Below are 12,702 nucleotides of genomic sequence, written 5' to 3' on the forward strand. Positions count from 1 at the left end.
TATTTTTGAAAGCAAGCTGCTCTTGCAGCAAAAGCAGCTTTTATATATGTATGTGTGTGCGCATATATATATATATATATATATATATGTATGTGTGCACGCGCGCGCACTCACACACACATATATATGTGTGTTTTCTGGGGGTACGCATACCTCTGAACATTTTGTGAATCTTTGTACTTTTGTCCATTTGCTGTATTTATTTCCCCCAATTTGAACTATAAAATGATGATTTTCTTGAGTCAAAATTAGAGTACCCCTAAACTTTTTTTTTAGGAAAAAAAGCAGTGTGTGTCTGTAGCAACCACTGGCACTTCCCCCATCCCCTTTCAGATAAGTTTGGTGGACTTCTTAACAAGATAAGCAGAAACCTAGGTATATTTTAATTTAGTTCATCATGTAATAGGTTTATGTTAGAAAATGAATATGGATGTTGAATTCGATGTTTGTGATTTTTCTTTTTTCGGTTTTGGAAATAGAAGGGGGGGGGGGGAGATAGGGAGAAACGCGGGCAAGTTTCTTTTCCCCCCTCGCGGAAATCCCAAGAGCAAGGGGTTTTCACCTGTTGAATGCCTGCCTGTTAGAGTTATTAGAGGCGCCGAGTCTCTGCGAAAGGAAGGGGGAGAAGCAGCAAGAGGGAGAAAGAAGATGGTGAAGGTGATGGCAAAAGGGGCGACGTTATTTCTAACCCTTTCCTCGGAATGGACCGCTGAGTGCAAAAAATAAACCAAAAAAGCACTCGAGTTTTTAAATCCTCCGGACGCTGCCTCTTCGCTGAGGGAAGCAGCTCCCACCCTCAGCCCCCAATGACACCCCTGAGGCACGCGGGGAGGAGCCCGTATGGGCGGGCGAAGTAATAATAATAATAATAATAATAATAATAATAATAATAATAATAATAATAATAATATCTCCCACTGAAAGGAAGGGCTGAGGGGCGCGGAAGACACGGCGCCGGAGCCTCCAGCTCGCTCGCGGCCTCATCCCGCAACGCTTCGAAGGGAAGAGAAGACGGACTACCTGCTCTCCTCCGAGGGAAGGAGGACGCGCCAGCCCCGCTCAGACCACAAAAGGAGCGCGCGCGGGGCGGGGCGGGGCGCGAGAGAGCCGCTTTCTGCCGCAACCGTTAACTGAAATCCGCGAGAGACCCCGCCCTCCGCAGGCCGCTCCATTTTCGCGGGGGTGTCTGTGCCTCTGAGGCCTTTCTGGCTGAAGGGAAAACGGGTGTTCTCGCCCGGCGGGACGCGTAGGGTTGGGGTAACACTCTACCGGGATAAAGTCACCCGTCAGTCAACTGGTTTCTCTGGGAAAGGGTGCGGCTGGAACCTTCTCCTCCTCTCTCCTCCCCCCCTTTTGGGCCATCGTGTGGGCTAGTCCTAACCGTCCCTTCAGTATCTTAGTTACGGAACAGGACGCCGGAAACAACAGTCTGAGGGGAGTTTGGGCGGGGCGGGGGAGAGAGAGAGACCCTGGGCTTGCGCTCTCTGCGTTAGATCCGCCCCCTCATATCAGAGGTACCCGGATGTTCGCCGCCCTGTGCAAGCCGGAGTTCTTCTCTGTTGCTATGGAAACCTGGCCTTTACGGCTTGGACCCCTCGCCCCGGATGGGGCCTTCCCGCCGCAGGTGAGGGAACAGATTAAGAGTACAGTGGTACCTCAGGTTACATACGCTTCAGGTTACAGACTCTGCTAACCCAGAAATAGTGCTTCAGGTTAAGAACTTTGCTTTAGGGTGAGAACAGAAATCGTGCTTTGGCGGCACAGCGACAGCAGAAGGCCCCATTAGCTAAAGTGGTGCTTCAGGTTAAGAACAGTTTCAGGTTAAGAACGGACCTCCGGAACGAATTAACCCGAGGTACCACTGTAGTGCGAGGCTTAACCCGAGGTACCACTGTAGTGCGAGGCTTGCTTCTACCACAGGCTTCCTCAAACTCGGCCCTCCAGATGTTTTTGGCCTACAATTCCCTTGATCCCTGGCTAGCAGGACCAGTGGTCAGGGATGATGGGAATTGTAGTCTCAAAACATCTGAAGGGCTGAGTTTGAGGAAGCCTGTTCTACCTCACCATTGGCCCTTCTTGCCGTTCCATCCTCCCAGAGGGCTGCTGCGGTTAAGCCCCCTTTGCCAACCCCCTCCCTTGTTTACGTTTCGTTGCGTTGCTACCTCTGGTGGGGTGCCAGCTTTGAATCGAAAGCCCTTCGCCAAAGCGCTGTTGAAACGCCCGCCAGAATCCATTCTGCCTGGCCGGCCCTATCGTTAGGTAGCAGGAGGCGGCAGCCCCAGGGAGACAATTTTGAGCGCTGCGAAAAACCTTTTTGCTTTTTGTATGACACTGAGGCAGATAGGTACCTATTGTTACTGTGGTGACGTTTTCTAGAAAGGGAGAAGCAGGGGTGCATGTGGGATTTTCCTTCTTTGGATGCCATAGTAGGGTGACGAAGGTCACCCCCCAGTCTCTGCGGAACAGTAGCAAGATTCCAGGGAGTTTATGTTTCCATTCAAGACATGGTGGAGACTGCTGTGTCTTTTAGAAATATGGTTTATTAACACATATTTACAACCTGGTGCAAAAGGTAAAGGACCCCTGGACGGCTAAGTCTAGTCAAAGATGACTATGGGATTGCAGCGCTCATCTAGCTTTCAGGCTGAGGGAGCCGGCGTTTGTCCACAGACAGTTTTCCAGGTCATGTGGCCAGCATGACTAAATGGTACCTGCTTATCTACTTGCACTGGCATGCTTTCGAAGTGCTAGGTTGGCAGGAGCTAGGATTGAGCAATGGGAGCTCACCCCGTCGCGGGGATTCGAATTGCCGACCTTCCAATCAGCAAACCCAAGAAGCTCAGTGGTTTAGGCCACAGCGCCATTTGTGTCCCACTTCAACCTGGTGCAGATGGAGAGACCACAGAGTTTACAGCATCCGTGTCTCCAGAGGGGCTTATTCTTCAGATGCTTTCTAAGCACCATCTCTGTGCCTCTGCCCCAGCTTGCCTCCAACCAGCCATCATGGTATCTGCCTTTCAGCCCCCTGCATTGAGTTATCTCCCACTTCCTGCTTCTCCTTCCCAGAAAACTCATTGACAAGCAACTCCTCCCCTTCTGTCTGCTCATCCCTCTTCTCCTCACTGTCCCAAGCTTAGTTTTAATAGGTTGAAGGAGACAGGTACCAATAGGAACCAAAGTGGAGCCATATTGTCTCAGATAGCCATTTGCTAAAATTGAGGTAGTCATTTACGAACTGTCAGAAACCGTTCTTTTTTTGCAACCCACCCATGCTGGCTTATGAAGGAGAAAGTGATGCAGAGTAAGACATATTGGGTTCAGACTCTATAATCACCTTCTGCTTGATGCAAAGCACAAGATAAGACCCTATCAGACCCTATTCCAGGGCACATAATAGAAACTGTAGTTGAACTATAATTGAACCTTACTCCAGTGCTGGTAAAAGGACAGTATCTTCCTCTACACTGAGAGCAGCAGGTTAGCGTAGCATTGAAATATGATAAGTGTTATGGTCCTAGGGTTACCATGCTTTTTAAGTCTTTGTTTGGATGGTGTATCTTCAACCATCTAAGGGTGGGGATTAACAATTTAAGTTTCTCCTCCCATGGAAGGATGGGATAATATTCACCTGCTGAATTCTCCCATTTAGCATATGCCACAGATGAACATGTAGAGATCCTTTCATGCAGTTATCTGTATGCAGCATGCTGCTGAGTACAAAAAGCTGTGGCTTGGGACCCATGGAAGCAAGAATCTCAGAAATCTAATGTGGACCAATAAAAATCCTCATCTAAGAATCATGTCTTTAGCAGTGTTTGAAACTCCCATTGTTCTAGACGCATTTTGTGACAATTTCATTAGTGCAAGCTGTTTCTGAGCTCTGGGCACAGTACTGTGCCTAGGATTTCAGATTAAAACTGCAGAGTGGAAGGTAAGGAGGACCTTTTTCTGCCTCCCCACTTCCAGCTACTCTCTGAAGACTGGAGAAGAGACACTCTTAAGAATATTAGGGGAGTGGGCAGGGGAAGGACTCAACCATGTGAAAAATGAACATATTTTAGCTGCAGCTCATTCATTTTCAGCTTTGTATTCTTGCTATAAAAAGTGTGCCTAGACATTGTTGCTCTCATAACCTAGGTTTACCGGATTTGTAAAAATGTTACATGGAAAAAAAAATACGAGGCACTACACTTCTGTAAAACAAGAAAATCCTTAATAAAATATTTTTTAAAAAACAAAAAACCTATGTTTAAGGGCCCACTTGGCTCCTAGCTTTCATATCTCAGTTTCTAACACTGGTCTTTAGCTACGTATTTATAATGACAAAACATTATTGATAGCTATAATGCACTTGATTTAAAATGTTATGAGGATGCATAATCAACAATTACAGTGTTAAATTAGCCAGGGGGATAGCTATTTATAAGTGTGAGATGACTGAGATGAACAACTGGAAGAAATTTGGTTTACTTTTAAGACTGCCTTAAGACATGACAAATCTACATTCTCTCCTCTCACCCCTTTGCTCTGGCCACTTGTTTGTGTTTGCAGGCATTAAATATATGACTCCTACAAACTGCAGGGAGGAGGTGGCTACAGTCCTATAGACCAATGTTTCTCAGACAGTAGACTAGGAGTCCAGGATGCACCAGTGGACCTTGGGCTGCTTTCAGGTAGGACTCAGAGTCACAGCTTGACAACTACCTCCTCACTTGCCTAGAAAAGTTGTTGTGGGGGTGGGGGGGCAGCGGCAGAGTGGTACCTCAGGTTAAGTACTTAATTCGTTCCAGAGGTCTGTTCTTAACCTGAAACTTCCACTTTAGCTAATGGGGCCTCCTGCTGCCGCCGCGCCGCCGGAGCCCGATTTCTGTTCTTATCCTGAAGCAAAGTTCTTAACCTGAAGCACTATTTCTGGGCTAGTGGAGTGTGTAACCTGAAGCGTATGTAACCCGAGGTACCACTGTACATTTGTATGCCTTTTAAAAACAACGCCACCTTAACCATCATGGCTTAGCATAGAGTGCGGTTTTAAAGCTAGGGCTAGAAACAGAGGTGAAAGCTGCTCCTTGGTTCTGCTGGATCTCTCAGTGGCTTTTGATACCATTGACCATGGTATTCTTCAGGACTGTCTGAGGGGGTTGCTGTCTGAGGGGGAAGCTGGGGACCACTTTCAGGCGGTGGCTCTGCTCCTTTCTCTTGGGCCATTTCCATAAAGTGGTGTTGGGGGATGAGTGTTCAGACCCCTGGGCACTCACTTGTGGGGTGTCTCAGGGGTGTGTTGTCTCCCCTATGCTTTTCAACATCTATATGAAGCTGCTGGGCATGCTGGCTGATGCTGATAGCAGTTGTAGTTCAACAACTGTAGAGTCACAGGTTTCCCATCCCTGACTAAAATTAATAACTTATCTATCTTTACTCCTGAAGTCATAGCTTCAGGAGAATTGCCATGCAATTCTGGCAATGAGCCCAGAGGGAGAAAAAACCATCATCAACCAGGCCAGGTTTCCCTCCCTAGTCAGCAGCCCTACTTCTCTTGAATGCTTGCAGTTGAAGAATGGAGTTTCCTTTTGTTTGTAGGGAATTACTGTATATATGCCACTTCCCTGCCCCCTCCAGCCCTAGTCATCACTGTGGAGTGCCACAAAACTTTGTCATAGGCCCTGTACTGTTCAGCATCTCTATGAATGATTTGGATGAAAGAGCAGACGGGATGCTTACCATATTTGCAGATGCCACAGAGCAGGATAGCTGACACCCGAAAAGATCAAATAAAGATTCTAAATGATCTTGAGAAGTTGGAATGCTAGACCAAAAGCAACAAAATAAAATTCAGCAGAGCAATTAGGTACAAAGAATTGGAGGCACAAAGATAGGAAGGGCAGCCACACCTATGAGAAAGGTCTAGGTGTCTTAGTCGATTAGAACCTCAGAATGAGGCAGCAGTGTAATGCAGTGCCTAAGAAAGCTAATACAGTCTAGGTTGCTTTAACCAAAGCATAGTGTCCAGGTCACAAGAGGTAATAGCTCTGCTGTATTCTGCTCTGGTCAGACTGCATCTGAAGTGCTGTGCCTATTTCTGGGTGCCAAGTTTTAAGAAGGGCATTGTCAAATTGGTGTGTGTCCTTGTACTGAATTTAGGATCTTGGTTTTACTCCTCTTGTAATCAATAGGATTAGTTCAATTAGTATATGTAACCAACGCCACCTGTAGAATCAGAATCATAGAATTGTAGAGTTGGAAAGGACCGTGGGAATGATCTAGTTCCACCCCGGTAACATTGTATAGAGTGGTGTTTGTATTGTCTAAGCTACAAAATAATACTCTATAACGCAAATGGGATATGTTTTTATTGGTTTGAGTTTTTTTGCACATATGGTCTTTAGTTGCAGAAATTTCCTTCTGACAGTGTATGTATGAGCCATGCTTTTCTACCATGTCTGTTCTTGTGACATAAGCTTACCCAGATCAATTATATAAAATGTATCACAGGATACTTCAGAATGTATTGTTTACCCATTTTTCCTGATTGACGTCCACCCATTTTACAATTTTCAGCAGTAGGGAAATAACTGACCAAAACAACAACAACTTTGTAAACTTCTGTAGTTTTTCAGAAAACAAACATCCTAGGAATTCTGATCCATGCAGTTTCTTTACTGTTGATGTGGACAATGAATAAAATATGTAGGTTGGTTTTGTTAAACAGAAACTTGCAGCAGAATCTTAACAATTCTGATTTAGAATTCAGTTGAACTCATTGAGTCTTTCTGGGCTTGTTCCAGCCTTAAGAGTATTTTACCCTATTATTCTTATGTCATCTGTAACACTGCTGAAAATGTTAGGTTTCCAGATTTCGATTTGGATCATGAAGTTTTAACTTTTCCTATTTGGGTCATTTTCCTCTTTAGGAAATTGCCACTTACAGAAGGGTTAATAATAATAATAATAATAATAATAATAATAATAATAATAATAATTTATTATTTATACACCGCCCATCTGGCTGTGTTTCCCCGGCCACTCTGGGCGGCTTCCAACAAAACACTAAAATACAATAATCTATTAAACATTAAAAGCTTCCCTAAACAGGGCTGCCTTTAGATGTCTTCTAAAAGTTTGGTAGTTATTTTTCTCTTTGACATCTGGTGGGAGGGCGTTCCACAGGGCGGGTGCCACTACCGAGTGCCTAACTTTGAGAATGTTTGTGTAACAGTGATTTGGAACATGCAGTACATGGGCAAACTAACAGTCACATGGATGCCATACTTTAGCCTAAGTGATGATGGGAGCACATCCACCTTACTTCCAGCTTGATTCTAGTTACTCAGATGTAAGTGCCAGCATTCCATTAAGCTTACTTGCAGGTAAGCATAGAATCACAATCTTCAATGGACAAGTCAATTCCTGCTTGCAACCAGTGAGCTGGAGATTGTAGCTTGGTCCTTTTGCCTAATAAGTTGCCTTTGAACTAGGAAATTGAAATCACCTCTGGCCTAAATTTGTATGTCTGTGCAGTATGCATGCTTCTGCTGATATACTGGGGGCTCTGTTTAATGACAAAGTTAACTTCAGCCTTGTATCTGAGTGAGTGGTAAACAGTCCAATCCTCTCAATAAATTATGTGGTCCTTGCTTTCAGAAGAATGCACAAAGAATGATATATAAATGCAACTAATAAATAAAAAAACGTGCATTAGGACTGCAGCCTTTGTGTCCTAGCCACTTGGGGCAGGGGTATGCAAATCAGAATGAGTTTAAAATGTTGTTTGTGACATGCAAGGGGAGCACCGTCACTTAAAAAAAAAGTTTTTATTAACCAATTAACACATGTTCATTACACCTTTTTCCTGTTTACTGTACTTGCCCACCCTTCCACACTTGCTTGCCCAAACTTAAAAGTGTGGAAGCCAGTGTGGTGTAGTAGTTAAGAGCGATAGACTCACAATCTGGGGAACTGGGTTCGATTCCCTGCTCCTCCATGTGCAGCTGCTGGGTGACCTTGGGCTAGTCACACTTCTCTGAAGTCTCTCAGCCCCACTCACCTCACAGAGTGTTTGTTGTGGGAAAGGAAGGGAAAGGAGAATGTTAGCCGCTTTGAGACTCCTTCGGGTAGTGATAAAGCGGGATATCAAATCCAAAAGGGTTCCAAAAGTTAACTTCTGGAACTAGGGAAAAAAAAGAGGCCGCTCTTCTGAAGGTCGCCGTTTTATTTTTAAGTTTGGCGGAGTTCTCCTGATGCAGGGAGTGGGATCAGCTGCCGTGGCTTGTTATCCCGAGTCCGTTGCCTGGAAACTTCAGGCACCCGGGCGCTGCCGCCTCCCCAGCAAGCGGGGCTTGGGCGATGAGGTAATCCTGTGTAGCCGGAGAAGCGGGGAGGAGGGCCTGAGCTTAAGGAACCCAGCCGAGGGCCCGCCCAGCCGGCAAAGAAAGCCCTGGCGGCAACCAGCGTTGAGCGCGCTCACCTCTCCCAAGCCGAGGTGCGCCGCCCGCAGCAGCCGGAGATCCGCAGCCAAAAGGGCAAAGGCGCCTTCGCCGCTGGGAAAAAGGTCGCGAGGCCCTGGAGCGGAGGACGTGTGCGCTGAAGATCCCGGCTTTTTCCGCCAGCCTCAGGGCGTGGGATCCCGGCACGTAGCAGCCAGCGATCCCGGGAGCAGCAGCGCCCCCCGCAACACAGCGCCGGCTGGAAAAGGGAGCAGCAAGAGCAGCGGCAACCGGCCTTTTTTCCTCTCTCTCTTTCTCTCGCCTCTCCCACGTGTGGAGCCGGCTGGCTGTATGCCGCCCAAGCGGGGCATTTCCAGCCGGGGAGGTGCCGTTTTGGATCGCCTGGCGGCCGGATCGCCCGTCTCCACGCGCGCGCTTGGCTCAGCCTGAAGGCGATTCGGCGGCGGAGGCGGCGGCGGGGCGAGGAAGTAGGAAGTAGTCACAACCCCATCGCCGGCCCTGCTGCTCGTGTGCCGCTCCATCCATCACGCCCGGAGGGGGATCCGTTTACACTAGCCCGGAAAACAAGCCGAAGCGAGCGCCCGGGAACGGACGCGCCACCGAGGAACGGCGTGCGTTTTGGAGAGCCTGCGCGCGTTTTGGAGAGCCTGCGCCTGGGTGAGTGGCGTCTCTTTGCGCGCTGGTCGGGGGAGCGGGAGTCCCGAGCTTGTTTCTACAGTCCGGAGGAAAACCAGGCGCAGTTTTCTGCCCTCCTCGTTCGCGTCTCCTTCTACGCTGCTTCTTTTGGGTAAGCCCTGGCCGCCTGGGAAGACCTGGGAGACGTCCTCTCCTCGCTTCTCCTGACCTGCGTGCGCTCAGGTAGGGCCAACGGAAGCTGCCATTGCAGATGTGGCGTTGGACAGACAGATGAGCTGCTTCAGGTTCAGGAAGCTGGCAGGAATTGCCTTCATTTAGCTTGCAGGCGGGATGTGCCCCTGCGTGGTTACGGTTTGTCCCAATTTTTCCACGAACCGCTGCATGCACTGCCTGATAGTGGATATGACCTTCAGGAGACTTGCTTGTAAATTGGCAGAACTCTGCCCGGTTTTTACACGTTCCCTGGTTTCTTTGGCTTCCTCTTAAAAAACAACAGTTCAGCCTGTTTACACAAGAATTTGCTTGCAGAGGCAGACCTTGTGAATTATTTACAGCAGGGGGGAAAGGCTTCTATGCAGCAGTCACTACCCAATTCTAGAACATTTCAGCTCTTAATCCTGATTTGTTAATGCATTTTGCATAGGTTAGTAACTGGAAGAGTGTGTATGTGCCCTTAACGGTACAGAGAAGAAATGGTAATGTAAAGACTTACCGGTACATAAAACCAGTCATTTGCTGTTTCAGCCCTTGGAAGTTGAAATCATACTTGACCTAAGCATGCAGCTGACCTCCAAAACTATAACGAATGGATGTGTTTTTATAGAGTTAATTGAAAAAGTCTCAGAACATTATTTATAAAAGGCAGAATTTTAAACCAGAAGTAAGGTTTTTTAAGGTCATTGTGCTAGATTTATTGTTTCCAGCCGAGGCCTTGCTGGGGCTCCTAAGGCCCATGCCTTTTTTGGCTGCCATAAATGAAACCCTAGAGCCTACTAATCTCTCAGCTTTTGCTAACCTTTATTATGATATGCCGTACAGTTCGTTGCCTTGTTTGTTTGTTTAAAAGATTCCTTACCCACTCTTCATTGCTGAAGGAATCCCAGAGTGGGCTACATTAAGATAAAACACACCAATGCATAGGCAAATAAGTCTGCAGCTTGCTTTGGAAACTTATGAGAGTTGGTTCCAGCTGTACTTGAGAAAAGCAAGGGATTTCCAAAACCAAGATCCTACAGAATAAGAAATGCAAGGTTTGCAGGTGATGCCATTTATTGAGCCAAGTCTTGCTGGTGGTGCAAGAGCGTGTAAGCTTTCAAGGTAAAACATGAGGGGTGGTGATTTGTGTGTGTGTCATCTGAAATCTTACATACTCATAAACCGAAAGAGATTGGTCTTAAAATACAATACATAGTTTTTGTTTTAATGATATTTATTCGAAAGTTACAATACAGTTACAATACGTTTTCAATCAATATATCCCTCCCGGTATAGGGCGGTATATAAATTCAATAATAATCCCCTCCACAGACACCTCTGTGATGAATAAATAATAATAATCCCCTCCACAGACACCTCTGTGATGATGATGGCATTGAAATATCCTGTTCTTCTTCAATAAAAGAGAAAAAGGGAGACCAGATCATGTCAAAGGCAGTGGCGTAGCGTGGGTTGTCAGCACCCGGGGCAAGGCAAGTAATTTGTGCCCCCTAACCCGTGGATTTTAGCACTCAAGTCTCTTCCACTAGATTAGTTAAAGAGAGCTGCGAGTGCGAGCGCGCCCCCCCAGATGTTGCGCCTGGTGCGGCCGGCCCCCCCTGCACCCCCCACGCTACGCCACTGGTCAAAGGTATCTTTTTTGGGAGATGCCTTTGCCTTTGATTAGTTGCCGATGGTATGTGAGGCGTTCTGATGGCACATAGTTAATCTATGGAATTGGCTATCTGCAGTATGTAATGTCTGCCAAATGGGACATCTTTAAAAGGGGATTAGGCAAATTCATTGAGGATAAGGGTATCAATGGATCCTGGTCATGCTGACTGTACTACTTCCAGTTTTGGAGATATTATGTCCCTGAATACCAGTTGCTGGGGCGGGACGACAAGTGGGGATGGAGCTGTTGTTCTCATATCTTGCTTGCAGGCTTCTCACAGGCATTTCATTGGCCACTGTGAGAACAAGATACAGTACTGGTCGAGATTATTAATTGACTGATTTTATCTGATGCTGCAATTTCTAAACTGGCCTCCATCAAAGGGATCCTAGACTGGTCTACCTATCAGTACAAATCGGGCAGGGAACTTCAGACCTGAAAACCAATTATGGCCTGTTAGGCTTCCCAGTATGACCTTCAGGACTCTATCCAAGCCTCTCTCCTTAATCTCCTCCTCCACCGCTCCATACCCTTCTTGAATGCTTTTTTCTGAAATCTTATATGCCTCCTTCTTAACTGGATGGAGAGAGAGGGGTATAGGTGTATGTAGAAACCTCTGATTTGTTATGTTTGGCTGGAATGCAACCCATTTTACAGAAAATAATTGCTTCAGTAACTCCATCCCCTTTTGTGTCAGAACCGCCCACCACTTGCATGTGACCCAGGCAGGTTGCCTGCAAATGAATGCAGCCCTCAAGCTGAAAATAGGTTTTCCCACCTCCAACAGCATTAATATATTAAACTAGGAATCAGGTTTCTTTTAAAATATATATATTCCATTTAAAACCGCCCAATCATCCCAAGCCACAGTGGGAAATCTAAGTGAGAAAACCAAGCAGCAGCATTCTAGCCCAGAAGCCTGATTGTAAAGATGCTTCATTCTGCCATGCATAAAGCTCAATAAGGAGGGAGATAATGTTTCTCTAGGAGAGGGGAGACTCCTGCAGAAGCAGTATCACAAGCAAGAAAATCCTGTTGGATTGTTTGGGCCTTTGGCTTGATGTAGGACGGTTCTTCTTATAGAATCAGAGAATTGTGGAGTTGGAAAGGACCACGGGGGTCATCTAGTCCAGCCTCTGCAATGCTGGAATATTTTTGCCCAATGTGGGTATCAAGCCCACGACCTGGAGATTAAGAGTCTCATGCTGTACCCACTGAGCTACGTTTTTATGTTTGTCAATAAATTGTGGCAAATTTTAAGACCTTTTAAACACTTCCTCCATATCATATGTTTCCTCATTCTTAAAGCATTGACGTATGGCTTGTTTCATAAATAATCTTTCATAAGCTGTATCACCTTACATTTGGTTGTGGCTATTTTTGCAAAATAGTGCTGGAGACCACTGTCGCACAGAAATGGGCTTGTGTCTAAATGTGACTTTGGCTAATGTGAGTTAAGCAAAGTTTTGTAGAGATTCTCTGTCATTTCATTCTCTATGCCAGCTTGAGCTCTGTTGGCACAAAACTCTTATTGCTAGGACTCTTAAAATCAATAAATGTTTAAATCGGGAGATAAGCTGCAATTTTAAGTTTACATTCTGCTCTAATTTCAGTACTGGATGCCCATGCATCTTGTACATGTAAAAATTTATGACGAAGCAAGATGCGCCAATTGGCATTCGTATAGGTAGACTGTATAAATGTCAACGTTTCTTTCAATGTGTATTGAGCTCCACAGGAATTGCAACTCTGCAT

The 12,702-nt window shown here is 46.2% G+C and overlaps 2 protein-coding genes across 9 annotated transcripts in view; one reads left to right on the forward strand and one right to left on the reverse strand.

The window, feature by feature from the left end:
- ULK4 (unc-51 like kinase 4) overlaps nucleotides 1-1,432 on the reverse strand; it is a 166,765-nt gene extending 165,333 nt beyond the window's left edge. For 3 of the 8 annotated variants that reach the window (XR_003709203.2, XM_077916423.1, XM_077916424.1), the window contains exon 1: nucleotides 1,021-1,234. The gene's annotated coding sequence lies outside the window, so the exon portion shown is untranslated. The other 5 variants (XM_028751073.2, XM_028751069.2, XM_028751072.2 and 2 more) reach the window with 4 other exon arrangements.
- A 7,153-nt stretch (nucleotides 1,433-8,585) lies between these two features.
- TRAK1 (trafficking kinesin protein 1) overlaps nucleotides 8,586-12,702 on the forward strand; it is a 141,361-nt gene continuing 137,244 nt past the window's right edge. The window contains exon 1 of the mRNA XM_028751067.2: nucleotides 8,586-9,228. The gene's annotated coding sequence lies outside the window, so the exon portion shown is untranslated. The remainder of the gene's footprint in view (nucleotides 9,229-12,702) is intronic.

Source organism: Podarcis muralis, chromosome 12 (assembly GCF_964188315.1).
Source record: "Podarcis muralis chromosome 12, rPodMur119.hap1.1, whole genome shotgun sequence".
NCBI lineage: Eukaryota > Metazoa > Chordata > Lepidosauria > Squamata > Lacertidae > Podarcis > Podarcis muralis.